The sequence below is a fragment of the Charadrius vociferus genome, unplaced genomic scaffold (assembly GCF_000708025.1).
Source record: "Charadrius vociferus isolate BGI_N301 unplaced genomic scaffold, ASM70802v2 scaffold23, whole genome shotgun sequence".
NCBI lineage: Eukaryota > Metazoa > Chordata > Aves > Charadriiformes > Charadriidae > Charadrius > Charadrius vociferus.
In genome coordinates this window covers 376,105-391,080 of record NW_009647676.1, presented here as the reverse complement: position 1 = coordinate 391,080, position 14,976 = coordinate 376,105, and positions in this window count along the sequence as shown.

Genomic DNA, 14,976 nt, shown 5'->3' with positions numbered 1-14,976 from the left:
GGTTTCTCCCTCTTAAGAGCTATGGTGCTAAATGTTATTTTCCAACCCTGTACAACCATTTTTTAAAAAGAAATTCAGGTAGATAACCCCAATAATGATTTTTTCTCATGTATATTCAAGCTCATATGCAATGGAGATGTTCTGGAGACACCATGATTTTGCTTAATAAAAATATAAATATCTATACAATTTCATCATTTCAGGCTGTGAATAACTGGAAATCCTCCTCCTACATAATTTCTTATGATTTCCTCTGTATGAGTTCAATGTAAGAAGTGCATAGCTAAATTATGCAGGAATATAAACTTACATAACTGTTTGTAAGACAGAAGAACACAAAAAAATAAAGAAGCTTTAATAGTTAGGAATATAGAGAAGTCCAACACAGACCTGAGGAAAAGTTGATTTATAATTTATCCTTTAGGTGGACAGGTTTACTAGTATTTCATTAGTAGAAACAGAAATATATCTAAGACTATACTGTCATTCCTTAAGATATATGGAAAACAAGCACTGGCAGAACTAATTACAAAGCAGCTATATAAACAAACATAAACATAATATGTAGGAAGGTCAATTTACATCAAGGGATCAGCAATCTCTTGCCTTAGTTTCCCCTCTTGGAACCGTGCTGGATGCACCCACATGGCTCACTGGTATCACTTACACACAATCTCTAGTATTAGGCATCCACAGCAAGCATATATAATTTCTTTCATTGCCTACCAGGAGGTTTATCAATAGTCCACCCTTTACACCTTTTGGTAGTTTGCATTCTCCTCCTTCTTTTGAAATAAAGTCTCACATTACCCATGCTGCCTTCTCCTACTCTCAATGCAAAAATCAGAACGGAAATAAAATTCATCAGTCCTCTACTTGGCTTATTAAATCTCTCTCACACTGTTCATCATTCCCTGTGGCCCTGCAACTGGAGCTCTTAGCTCTCTACTTGCAGGGCTCTTTAATCCTTTAGCTTTCTATCTGGATGGCCACAGGCAGATCCCAAGCACAATTTGCCCAACCCTGGTCTCTTTTTCTATTCCCTGATAAGAATCTTTGCGCTTACTTGTGGTCTCTCCTACCTCTGCTGAAACAGCAAAAAGCCTTTTACAAGGTCACATACATACCCTCAGTCGGGAGTTCTTTGACTTGCAATGAAAACTACAGGATAGCACAAATGAACCTAGGGTTCATGATGGAAGGCACTGTTGTTATAATTAGATACAACCAGAAATGGGGATGAAAGTGGGCTCATTAGCAACTGTCAGCTTTTCAGCACACTCCACATACATGCATTTGGAAATTCTTGTTGCCGTACCTCATGCGAATTAGTTTGCAGCTCCCTTGCATTGTTCTCCCATTAGATGTGTGAATGAAGCATAGAAACAATTTGTTTTATCACCTCCACTCTCACAAAATAATTAAATTAAAAACAGCAATAAGGCATCATACTTAACAGGGCAGTAAAATAGAACCATAATGACCACGGGCTCACTCCTTTCCTCCTATAGCAAATCCTGCAATGGGAGTGAGGCTGCAGCTCTGCTTGGGATCCTTCTACCAGATATTGCCCGGAGAAAAGGTTTACTAAGAGAGAAGTCACCATGGGATAAGTGCCAAAACCCATGCCTGTCCTCTCAGTCCTCACACCATTTGGTTGGAGGAACTGATAATGTGCTTTGCTGTTTCATCTTGCTGACAGCCCCTTTCCATGGTGATGCTCTTCTAGAAACACCTGCCAGCCCAGTATCTTTGGGGTCCATTTTCCTGAGAAGGCTCCTTAATGAATAGGAGCTTTACTGTAAACCTAATACAGGTTGTTGTTTTTTAATTTTGGCTCTCTCATGGGTGGACAGCAGTACCAATATCCGCAGTTTGCCCACTGCTTTCCTACCATACAAGATGTTGCAAGTCTGCACCTCAGGACGCTGGAGGGACTAGCAAAATAGCAGGAGATAACTTGTACTGCTGATACCTATTTGAAATAACTACATTTTTCAAAACCAATGGGCATGAATCAAGTCCCTGAAAAACTGCAAACATTAATCTGTGCTTAAAAAAGCCCAGAGACTAAAGATGTCATAAGAACATCTCTGTGCAAAAATTCCTTTTAAGCAAATATTGCAGTAGTATTAGCAGAAAGAAAAATTTTGTCTGCAGTACGCAAGTAATACCCAGGTAGTGAGACTCCACTGTTGGTGCCTAAAATGCATGAACGTGTGCTCACTGTTGGATTTCCAAAATGCACAAAAACACTTATCTGCATATCTTAAATCGCTGTCAGGGTGCAGGCAACAGGGGATAAAAAAAAAAGGGATGGTGACAATCCAGATAGGAACTTGGTGTTTTAGCTTATTTAATTTGAATGCTTTATACTTATATTTGGGCCCTGGTATTTAAGGGGCTTCTCTATAGAACACTCATACAACAATGGCAGTATACCCTACAAGAAAAGTACGTGTGCTTTTTCCATCAATGTTGCTGTATTTATAGGTGAAGTGAGATTCGCCCCTGGTTCACAACTCTGGCACAAAGGCCCTTTGCTTCCAGGACGACAATGAACCTGCGAAGGAAGATCAAGGACAGAGGAGTTACCCAGGGGGACTTCTCTGCAGTCTTTTACACAACACTCAGAGGAGATGCTTGCCAGCTGCAAAGAGGCTGTCATATAGGAAGATTTAGGATAAGGCTAGGGGAAAGGATGACGGGAGCCAGCAGTTCACAGGTCCTGAGCATGCAGCGTTCACAACAGCGGCCAACCCCAGCCGTGAAAAGCAGCAGTGGGAGAGCCAACTTGAAGTGTTATGTCTCTTCTAGCACTTGGTGAGTGATCTGCTCAGTCTTACTATGCACGCATTTGTCACACAGGAGCGGTGACCCTCTGAAAATTTCATGCCAAGCATAGGAAAAGCAGTTAACATACTTCCTATAGTTTTATGCACAAATGCCTAGAGCTTCTCCTTCTAATGCGTACATAAATTAAAATTCAGTAACCGTGAATTTTGTTACTGGGAAAAAAACATGAAACAATAAAAGTTTTCCTAATGCAGAGTTACATGCAGGGTAAGTACTGTTGTGAAAGCTGTGTGCTCAGGATGTGTTAATTGCCAGGTCCCAGGAGCATTCCCTTTAGCTTCCTCCACATCTTCCTAAAAGACAGCCTTTACTACAGTGTGATGAGAGTCACTGACCTGTATTTTGGAAGTAGATTATTGCAGTTTAAGCTTATAACATAATCATCAACTATCAGGTCGTTTCTTAGTAAAATTCTGCTGCGGCTTACTGTGATTCTGCACTGGTAATAAATATTTATTTACCTTTAAGTTACTCTGAAAACACTTTTTGTAAGATTAAACCAGGTCCTTTTCACTAGAACACATGTATTTTTCCCTTGAAAGATAATGAAGATGGCAATTAGAGATTTATCTGTATCCTATATCCTAAAACCTTTGTAGCTGCCATTTATAAAAAAATATTTTTAATAAGCCAAAGAACACTGCAAATCCAGCCCTTTTGTGCTCTGTTTTACATCTCTGTTGGACAAACGGCATCAGGACACAAAAGCCATTAACCTCTTTTGTTGAGGGTCACTGCATTTATGACATGACAGAAGTACCAGCAGAAGGAGTCACATACACTTAATTGTATAGGCTGTTTGCACATAAAATAACCAAATGGTCAAACTAAAATAGCTTGCCAAATTCTGTATCTGTAGTCTATACACTATCACACAACTATCAAGAAATTGCAGGTTAACTTGCTAGTAAGAGCTCGGAATAGTTTTCAAACTCATAGAAGTTTAGAAAAGGCAGATGAGTAGGTAATGAAATTGTTTTTTCTATCTGAAAACGTGACACTTCATTAGTATGTGACAGAATGAATTTCTCCCTTTGCTAAAAAAGGCTTGTTTTTCTGTATACACTCAAGTTGGCAATTGCTTTTATTGTTCCACTAAGCTGTTCTACAATATCTTAAGAAGATTTTTCCTGGGGCAAACTAAGAGAGCAAATTACTTTATAAGCAATTTTTCCCTGAACTATTTTGTACTTTAGATGGTAGATAAACCTGCCTTCACAACTGCTGTTCTCAACTTGAACCTTTCCCCTCCACCTCCAGTGATGTCGTTGTCCTACATCTCAATTTTTTACTGCTGTGAGGTCACAATTTTTTTATCACCTGACTTCACTACAGGATCTACCTGAGGATCATGACATGACATCAGAACATGACAGCTACATTCCACAGTTCGAAATCTCAGTCCTCTACACTCCTACAGACATATTCCTGTTTTGTTCACTTTTTGCTGTTTTTTCCCAGCTATTAAATTGGACCCCCAAAAAGACATTCATCTGCCAACATAAATGTAGAATTCATAATATGAATCTGCAAAGTCATTGTTTTCAGAGTATACATTCAAAGACAAATTCATATAAAAGCTTTATATAGCCAATTAAACCTGCATAGCAAAATACACAATAAGGGTGTAGAATATGGTAGAACTTAAGTTGAATGTAAATGCTGAATAGGGCAATAGTCCAGCCTACACTGTACGGCTTTCATTTTGATTTGCAAAGCCTATTGCTGCTTCTTGCCTTAGTTGATACAATTCCAAAATTAAGGTCCATCTCAACAAATGTATCCATTATAGTGCCTTAGAAAACTTACTTGCTCTGAACTAATCTTTGCTTTCCACCCAGAGCAGCTACTTCACACCTGTTATTTTCAAAGGCGTTAAATCCAGAGCTCTCCCTTGGCACGAAGTCTGCAGATCTGAGTGAGACAATGTGAAGGTAGGACTAAATACTCTCAAAACACCCAATGACTATTTTTACCTTTTCAGCATGGATCCTGTTAAGATTCTTAAATATATGGAATTTCCATGCGTTCTGCTCACCCAGACTTCAACGAGAATAAAAGGGTCAAAAGACTCATTTGTCAGTGTTTAATTTACTACGTGAATTTTATGCATGGTCAGTTATACTACATAAAATAACCCTAATGCCGTTTCATGCATTTTGCACAGTCAGCTTTATCAGCTAAATTCTGAAGATCCAATTAAAATATAAAAAGAACAACTACCTTTTAAATAACAGTTTGAGTTAACAAAAGGGACAGTATGATCATTCAGTGGGAAGAAGTAAAGACAGCCTAAGCAGCTAAGTTATGGAAAAGCCTGTTCAAACACTGAACATTTCATGGTAGTTTTTGTAATGTATTCACAGAAACCTTAGCCATGCCAATTAAAACCCAAAAGACTGATTCAGTTTTGCCTTTCATTTTATTCCATTTTACAGAATAAACCAGCACACTGACTCTTGCAAAGGAGCTAAGACATAGCTTAAGATTTGTTATCTCAGAAGACAGTGTCTCCCTTCTATTACCCAGAGTTTGTGAGTAACCTGGCAAAACCTCAGGAAGTTAGGATGCCCAGGTTTTCTCAACTGTATGACCTGTAGGATCTTCTCTTGTCTTGTTGCCCTCATATGGCTTCCCTGGATATTTAGACAGGAACACTGAATACACCAGAACAACAGTAGATGTCATTTGCAGTCTTCTCATTGACTTCAAAGGACTGACAAGCTGGCCGTTTAAGAATCAAATATTTCAAGAAGTGAGAGATAGTGTTGAGCAAAGGGCAGAGTCACGTTTGCCATCTTATTCTCTGCATTGCAGGTATTTATTTCGTCCTCCATAAAGCAGACACCGCAACTACAGAATGTATTCTGTAAAATCAAGTTCTATTTATGTTCTTGCCCACATTTAGCCCCAGTTAGAAAACCTTTCCTTTCCAAAATCCTTGAGTTCTACTACAACCTTTTCCTAGGGAAATACTATCATATAAACCATAGTCAATTCCTGGGAAGAGAATCATATATCCTTATTAAAACTGATGAACTCTAAAGCTTTTAGAACAAGGCCTCTATTCTAACCTGCTGTACCAGCTTGCATTCAGGGTAAGACATCATGGCTGAATCTTTGTCCAAGCAGAAAAGGGAGTGTTGTGAACTGGAATTATTTAGGTAATTCAGCAGAAAGAGGGCTGGCAGATCGGACAAGTTGGTGCAAAACAGACTTGTCTAAGACCAGGAGAGAAGCAAAACAGAGATGGATGCTAGAAGCATGAAAGCCATGAAAGTTGTTCACGCGATCTAAAGTTTGCAAGGAAATTCATGATGGCAAATTTCAAAGCAAAAGGAGGGAAATGAGACTTGCTCAGCGTTCTGTTGAGTAGAGCCACTTAAGTACATACGTATTTACAACAAGACATTGTAAAGTTGAACAGTTTAACTCAGATTTCATTCCTGCATGCAGAATCCACCTACAGCAAACCTGATCTGAGTTATTTCCACTTAAGAATTATCTTTTTCATTCAACTGATACCTATTGAAAATAGGTTTAAAGTGTAGTCAGGTGAATGAGTGTCTGATGAATTTTGACATATCTTGTGCTAAGCTACTGTCCCTTATCTGAGGTAACAAAGTTTATCTGAATGCAAAGAATAAAGGCATATCTTAAACCGCCATCTTGTACCATGCATTTGTGATGAGTAGCGAGTGCTCTTCATCCATTTCAGGGCAGAAATAAAAAGTAGCACAAGCCAACACTGACTTTGGTTTAAAGTAAAGTTTGTACTGAAACAAGCTAGGGAAGCTCACATAGGAGCATACCCCTGTTGGGAAACTGTAAATTCTTCAGCTCTCTGAAGTATTCTACCAATCCTCTAGATAAACGAGGAAACTCAAATCAAAATCAATGTCTACACAAGGTTTTACCTTAATTTAACTCTGCCTGCTTACGTTCAGATAGTGCAACCATCCTTTGTAAAATGTGGCCTAGGAAATCAACTTTCACTCACATGAAGTTTTTAGCTGTTGCTTGTAATTACTTCTGGAGCTCTTGCAGAGACGTGTTGCTCTAAAATGATCCAATTAATTTTAGCAGTTTTATTGCCTTACTCCTACTAAACACAGGCCAAGTTTATAAGCCTGTAGAGGTCAATTTTTACCCCTTCATACGCACATATGTAGCTGAAAATAAACAAGACACATTTGCAGGGTGCAAAGCCTACGTTTTGAAGTGAGATCACGGGAAAATGCACAAAAGACAGTAGTTGGCACAATGAAATGAAGTTAATAAAGGAAAAATTAATACCAGGAAATTAGTATATTTCTTGACAGTAGATCTATTATACTCTGGAACATTTTCTTGAGGAAGCAGTGGGAGCTCCATTACTTCAATAACTTAAAATTAGACCAACAAAAAACTAGTAAATGTACATCACAATATAGACTAACTCTATATAGGAAGGGTAATGAAGTAGATGACTAATAAGTCTTTCTTTCTAACAGCTATGAATCATACAAGTGCAGTTGTGGCTTAACATCGGAGTTTCTGTGCATGGATGGTAATGCAGACAGATAGGATCTCGCATGGTAATAGTTGGTAATGGTTGGAGGAACCAATTCTTTGTATGCAATAAAGCATAAATACGCACGTTATTAGAGTGTCTGCCTAAACTCTACAGAGACTTCATGTAGTGATGCTTTATTTACAACCCCCTTTCCCCCAAACAATAAAAGCAATGCTGGTTTCATTATCATATGCACACTCATTTTGCTAGGACAGAACATCCTTAGCTGAGGAGAATATATTGGAAATAATTTATGAGCTGAGTGTTTTATGTGTAACCAGAAGTAAGAATTTTTGGTCACAGGTTACACTACGTTTTGCTTGAGTTTAATTCATTCTCTTTTCAAACGCACATTTAACAAAAACATTTGATCTTTTGAGCACAAATTCAATATTTTCACATAGAAGTTGAGGGAAAGAAACACAGAGGGTTTTTTTGATTCTTCTGTTTTCCAATATTTTCTCTACTACTGTAGACAGGCAAGTGTTATTTGAGCTAATCCAGCCTGGCCAAGCTGTTTGACCCAAGCACTTTTTTGCAGCTACATGACATTCAGCCAATAGAACAGTTGTGCCGTAACAGCGACATGCTACTCAGAGTACAGAACAAGGGGTTAAACATTGACCACTACAGAAGTAGTTTGCAAACCAAAAGAGGGCAGAAGTAACAGTTTAAACTATATACAGGATGGTATCTCAGATAAATCTGAACATGATGTGACTTAATTTTGTTGAAAAGTAAGATTGGCCAAAACAAAGGCTACTGTAAAGCACTTTTTGTCAAGGACCATAGAAAGTGAAACTTATTGTGGTGCATATTTTGCTTTTTTATAAAATAATCACTCCCGACTACAAATTTACAAACAACATACCAAAGAAAAAAAGTAGTAATTTTCCTCAAACTGTCTAGGAATTAGGGAGACTAGGACTATGTGTTCAAATATTTTTAAGTGTTGCATTTCACTATTTTTGGAAAAAGTATGCTCATGGGAAAAAAAAAAAAACCAACAACCTTCCATGCTTCTTCAAAGATAGTGTCATTGGAGCACGCTGAGGATGGCCCATCACACCTGATGTCTTGATAGAAAGTAGTTTAACACTCAGGAGAAGTGGAGCAACAAATGCTGCTTGTTGCACTTTGGAAACAATCAGTTTCCTTTGCAGGCAGATTATTTTGTCTTTGAAGTCTCTTCCCACAGAGTCTAAACTCTCTATGGGATACTATTTTTCAACCACTTTGACTGGCTGTGTCTGGGTGTCACTGTTCAAACAATTTCATCATCAGAAAATGATACATTCAAGTCTGGTACTGAATTCAGCTAAATAGCGATCCACAAACATCACTGTGGATGCAATATAGAATAAACCACAAAATTTTGGTTTTCTTTCTCACAGGAAAAACATATACCAGCATATAGTAACTAAATAATAGTCTTTTCCTTTTTGTGTTCTCACAGTAGCACAAGAAAACTGAAATAAACTGAAAATCACTATTATGCCAAGGATATTTACCCACATTTTTTTTTCCCCAAGACTTTCGTGGAAATCCACCACAATGCAGATGGGGATAGTAGTTTAGCCAGGTAGCTCTGAAAAAAATAATCCACCTTGATCTGGATATCTCATCTGGCTCTTTTTTTTGTATGCTATTTTTTTTTTTAAAATCAATTCATACTGCCACCAGGAAAGCAAAAAGAAAACAGTATGGTTACTGATTTATTTTGATATTAATAGAGAACAGACGCATCATTAGAGTTAGGTCAGCACTGTCATGGGACTGTATTTAGATCTCTCAAAAAATTTATGTTTACTAACATTCAGAAATAAAATCCATTAGAGGACCTCCAAACCATTTTGGTCAGTGGACCTAGATTCATAATTCAAACACTTCCAGTCCCAGAACACAATGACTTCTCACCTAGGGCACTGGCCAAAGTAGATCTGGTTCTTTCATCTAATTACAACAAGAAGTCATGGACTAGAGAATTTAGGTTTCCTTGAGACATAGTCAGTTGAAGGACCATTTTTAACATGTGTGCATAGCACAGTCAATGAAATGATAAATATGACTACTGTCTGAAAATAGTTTTGTTTTCAGTGAAAGCTGTATGAATTGTTTGTGTTTTTTGCAGTTTCCAAAATATTTGCTTTCAAAACATACTTCATGTTTTTTCTCTTTAACTACTGTGACTGAAGAAGGGATAAAGTTAAAAAAAAAAGGAAGGCAAAACAAAAGTGAAAAAATCTGGAAAGACATAAACTGAAAAAAACCCAAATAAATTTCTTAATGTCCTATCCCCCCAAGCAGGGACTACTGTAGTCTTGGAACAACCTTCATCACAGAAGAAACACTATGGCTGACTGGCAGTAACTGCTGAAGAGAGTGTTTCGTTGTTTTCCTGCAGCACAGGGAGCTGGGGGCCTCAGATGGTGGGCTGGTGACGAAATCCATAGGGTAGTCCTGAAGGGGAAATGAGGGGGAATGCAGGGTGGGGTAGGATGGGTGAAAGGAAGGTGCAGATGAGGAGGTGTGATCATCAGAGGCTCTCACATCAGCTGGTGGAATCCTTAAAGGCCCACCTTCAGTTGAGCTGTGGAGTTCTGCTGTACACACAACCGTATCAGGACAACTTTACCCATGCAAGATGCTGAGGACCTCTACAAGATCTAAACACCCCTTAAATTCCTTTAACACATGTGTCTGATATCATTATTATGCTAAAGAAGATAAGGAAATGTCACACATATCAACAACACTGCTTAAAAAAAAAAAAAAAATCAGGCCTGCACAAAGCAAAGAGAAAGGACAGACGGAGTGAAAATGAGTGAAATCTCAGCCTTACCTAAGTGGCATAACCCATGACTTCAGCCAGCCACATAAGCTGGTCACAAAAGTGGCAAAAAAAATTGTTAGTGATTAACACCATAAACTGTATTAGTTCTACATTATTAACCTTGCATATTTTACTATTGTGAGCTGGAAAGCACAGGGAAACTTGTCGTGCACGAGCACTGGTACCTTTCTCCTATTTGCCTTTCTGATTTTGATTATCTGATCATAGCTTTTTCCTACATGAACAGCTTCCAAGGTACTGATTCCAGGATGACTCCAACTCACTTTGTTTATTGACGTGAGCAATCCCATGATGTTCAGTGCAGCTACTTACATTAATAAGGAGATACAGCTCTTAAGCATCAGGGCCTTCAGGTTGTGAATAGTCATTGGCTTCTCTGACATTAACAGGTCATTGATAAACTGCAGTTTCCTTCACATCTGACAGAGGGCTACTAAGGTACACATACATCACTGTCATTTTTCTGTTACAACTTTTTAAAATGCAGAATCAGATTTAAAAGGCAATCAATAGCAATCCAGTTGCAAGCACCTCTAATGAGGCGCAGCAGAAACAATTTGGTATTAAATTTTCACCTAAAAGGTCTCGGAAAAACCATTTCTCGGCGCCACTTCATCTGCCCAAAAAGAAGATCGAGTTGTTTATCCCAGGCTCTGAGCCAGGGAGGATACACACAGGCACTGAACCTCACACAGAGCGAGAAACTCCACTGGGTTGCATAGCCAAGCTCTTTGCATAAAGTTATTGCTGTCATAGATTGTTTGTCCTACTTATATTTATTCTTCAAGTATGTATTTCTACTATTCTAATTATTATTATTAATTATAGTTGAAAGAACACTGATAACTATCAATTCTTAGAATTATTTCCAAAAGGAATTAAAAAATATTTTTAAAAATTGAAAGCCTCTGCTAGGATACCCTGTCAATATATCTATTTTATTTTTCACTCATGTTTGGGAATAGTGATAAATTGGTAGCAGTGATATGGGTCGAGTTTAGAGCAAATTTCTCCACACTGCTCTGACCATGCGCAGCTGCTCTCCCTGTTCCCTGACTCCTAATCCATCGTCAGCAAAGTCTGGAAGTCACAGTAGATTCATATTTTGACAAATACTGAAGAACATCATTAATTAGCTGTTCCTCCTGCTGTGGGAGCTAAAGATAAAGGCAGAATGAAACCCAGCACGCCAGTTGACTGAGCCTGTTTTCAGCTTTTCTTTCTTGAATAAATTTTCGGGGCACACTTACATAATAACTCTCTGCGATGCAAGCCACCCTATTCACAACACAACTCACAAGGAAGAGTTAGCAGTGATTTTCACTTGCCTTCTAAAATATGATTATTACTTTTTGGGTTTAGATGCTCAATGAACATCCAATGATGCTTGACAATCAACGTGACTCCCATTTTCAGATACACAAGCTAGAAGAAGAGGAAGGAATAAAATCACGCAATAATTTCCTCAATGAAAGTATGAAAAATACCAGTAAGTGTACACTGATGTAAATTGGCTCATATCTCCTACCTCACAACTGAAAATCCATTATCTTTGCTCATAAAGTTGATTCGTGCACTTGACTTTCACTTCCTAGAATCAATTAATTCAGACTAAGGGATATTGCTACATATGCAACTCTAATCCAAACTGCTGTTCCTAACTGGTAAAGATTACTTCATTAAGCCCTAGACTTCAAACAGGTCTGTGGTATAACAGTACTGGAATGCTCCAGACAAGCTACTTGTTTGGTGCCTGATCTAATTCCAGATAAAAAAAGTGTTTGATACTAATTTTATTTTCAAAAGAAAATGGAAAATATCAACACAAATCACGCTGAAAACACAGTACTGGCTCAGAAATTGTGTTTTTCAATTTTTTTTTAAAATACATTTCATTTCCAAGGTTTTGTGTAATACCATAAAGGATAACGTTGTTTTAGTTTAAAATCTTGTACCATCTAGCAGCTGTATGTTGAAAGAAAGTCCAGGATTCTGAGGGTTGGTAGTGTTGCAACAGGGCCTGAGAACTCCATCTCCCTTCTGGAGAAGCAGCAAAAGCCCAAACCTTCTTGTATTCATACCCGCAATTCACCACTAAAACTTTCACAGAAACTGTTTATTTACATGGCAGCAATGCAATGAAGGACTGTTTCATCCCAACTGGTCTTCCTAGACCCTGAAAAGCCTCACAACCACTCCCAAACCACATCTCAGCAGGCTGCGAACTGTTACCAGTACTGCCATGGAGCGTCTTTCCTTGATGTTAAGGTCAAAGGCTTTTGGATCTGCCCACTAAACTGAACGGTCTTCACCCGCAACTCATACGCCTCTGGTTCCAGGAACATCAAGGCAGATGTGTGGTTGCTCTCTCGTTCCGAATGTTCCTCTGAGGTGATAGTCTAGGTCCAAGAACCAGTGAATGCCCTCCTTCAAAGTGCACAAAGCAGTATGTTTTCTTACTTGAGAATGAAAAGGGAAACAGAGCCATGCATAAAACCTACCCATCTGCTTGGCAACGCTTGTGTTGGAATCAGGATCACTGTTCTTCTTACAACTTAAGACCAGCAGCAGCACCTGGGTTCACAGAAACCATAAGATGGTAGGAACGACCGTAAGAAAGAAAGGCTTACTAAAGCCTACAAACGCAACAGAGTTTTGTCAAAAAACCACGTTTCCAAGTATGCAGTAGCACTCTGAGCAACACTGAGAAGCATCTGTCAGGTGAAGTATCCACAACAAGAACCATGAAGAGGCAACTCTCAGAAAGGTTCACGTACCTCCCATTCAGAGACATGAGTAGCTTGTAGCAGTGAGAATAATCCAAAGGCAAGCTCTTACCCTGGCTCTACTGCAAGGCAGAACAGGGCTTAAAAAGACAGCAGCACTTATTAGTAGGTTTCCAAATAGGAAGTGCCAGGATTCTTATGAAAACAGCTTGGTTTTAATACATGGGCTTGCACAGGCCCAGAAGATGACAGAGCAGTAGCAAACCAGAAAAGCAAAATACAAAGGAGAAAAAAGAATGATAGGTCTCAATTCAGAAAGAAAAATCAATTAATTCTAGATTTAACGAAAACACTGAGCGAACTCACATTCACATGGCAAATCTTTCAAAGGTATTTTGCAGATCACAGTCAAGAGCAGAAGAAACGCCATTCCCCAAAACGTTCCTTAGAACTAAAACAAAAACTCAGTTGTAGTAAACTGACAGTTAAAAGCAAAAGCCAAAATTAAATAAGCTGCCCTTCTATATGTTTTGCAGCCATCAAAAGCTTTCAATATATTTATCAGTTTTTTCTTCTGAAATTTCGCTTTTCAGCTTGCTTTAATCCTAGCTTTCTAGGATTAGCCCTTTCTTGGATCTTAATTGCTCTCATCCCACTTTCAACTCACATTTTGCGTTGCCCTGGAAGAAACATTGCTTGCTTAACAAGAAGAGCCACAAAAGGATTTTTAGTCTATTCTGAAACAACACTGCATTATTTCTACCTTTTTTTTTTTCACGAATTGCCTTTACAAAGGTCATTAAAAAAAAATATATAATGTCCTATGTCAAAAGAAAGCTAGTTCATCAAATAAAATGCTAATAGGCATATAGCCAGAACATTAAGATTACAGAAATTGCCACATTCTCTGTGGTTTACATTTATTTGCATGTGTTCACTCATTCAGCGTGATTGTCCGCTGCAGCTTCATGACTTAAAGGTAAATTCAGCGATACAATGATTACTGGGGGTTGGGAGATTTCATCGCACAGGAGGTGAGGCCATGGAAAGGATGTGGGTGGGTCTCATCACACATGGGGCAGGGAAGAGATTTTTTCTGGGACTCTTTGCATAGGCTCCTCAGATAGAAGGTGGGGGGCAGGTTTGAAAGCCTGTCAGAGACCATCAGCTCCAGGGTGTACTGATGAGATGTTCCTGGCATCTGGGGGAGGTCTGTAGCTCATTCTTCGTTGCTGTGGTGTGGGTAGGGTCATTAGTAATGCTGCATTCCTGACTCATCTGTGAGTTATTCCCTTAAATACACACGCAGAGACAGGAATTTTTGTTGGTCAGGACCTTCAACATAAATGTGTGTATTAGTCTGCAAGAAAATTTATCATCTGACCTTGACATGTTTCTTCCACTTTGAGAAAGAGTACTGGTTCCACAGTTCCCTATTTGTAAGAACAGGGAATGCATCTCAGAGAAGATAAGCCTGCACAACAAGGGTATTTCCTGGTTACAACCCAGGCAAATGACAAACAAGAGAATCTCAGAAGACAGCTGGTCAGCAGAACAAAACCAAACCATGGGAGCTTTAGCGCAGCAGTGCTTTCACTTGGGCTGAAAACTGAAATCTTCCATCAGCAAAATCCAAATGACGTACTTCATTAAAAGCTAAGTTTAATTCACACAGAAAAAAATGCATCACTTTCAAAGTAGACTAAGTGGTTTTGTTTTGGGATAAGCTGCCTCTTTCTCTCATTTTGGTGCCTTGTGGACTGGGCTATGGGGCTGCTTTTGGACAAAGCATCATCTCAGCAGTAAATACAGCCTCCTCACCAGGCAAAGAAGCTGCATAGGGGTGACACGCCATGAAAGATGCACCTCTGAGCTGGACATCCTGACTTACTGGGACACATAGAGGAGGGATGAAGTGCTGCAGTAGCTCAGGAAGAAAAGATTACAGTTCAGACTGAAGTGAAAGAAAACAATGAATTTGGAGA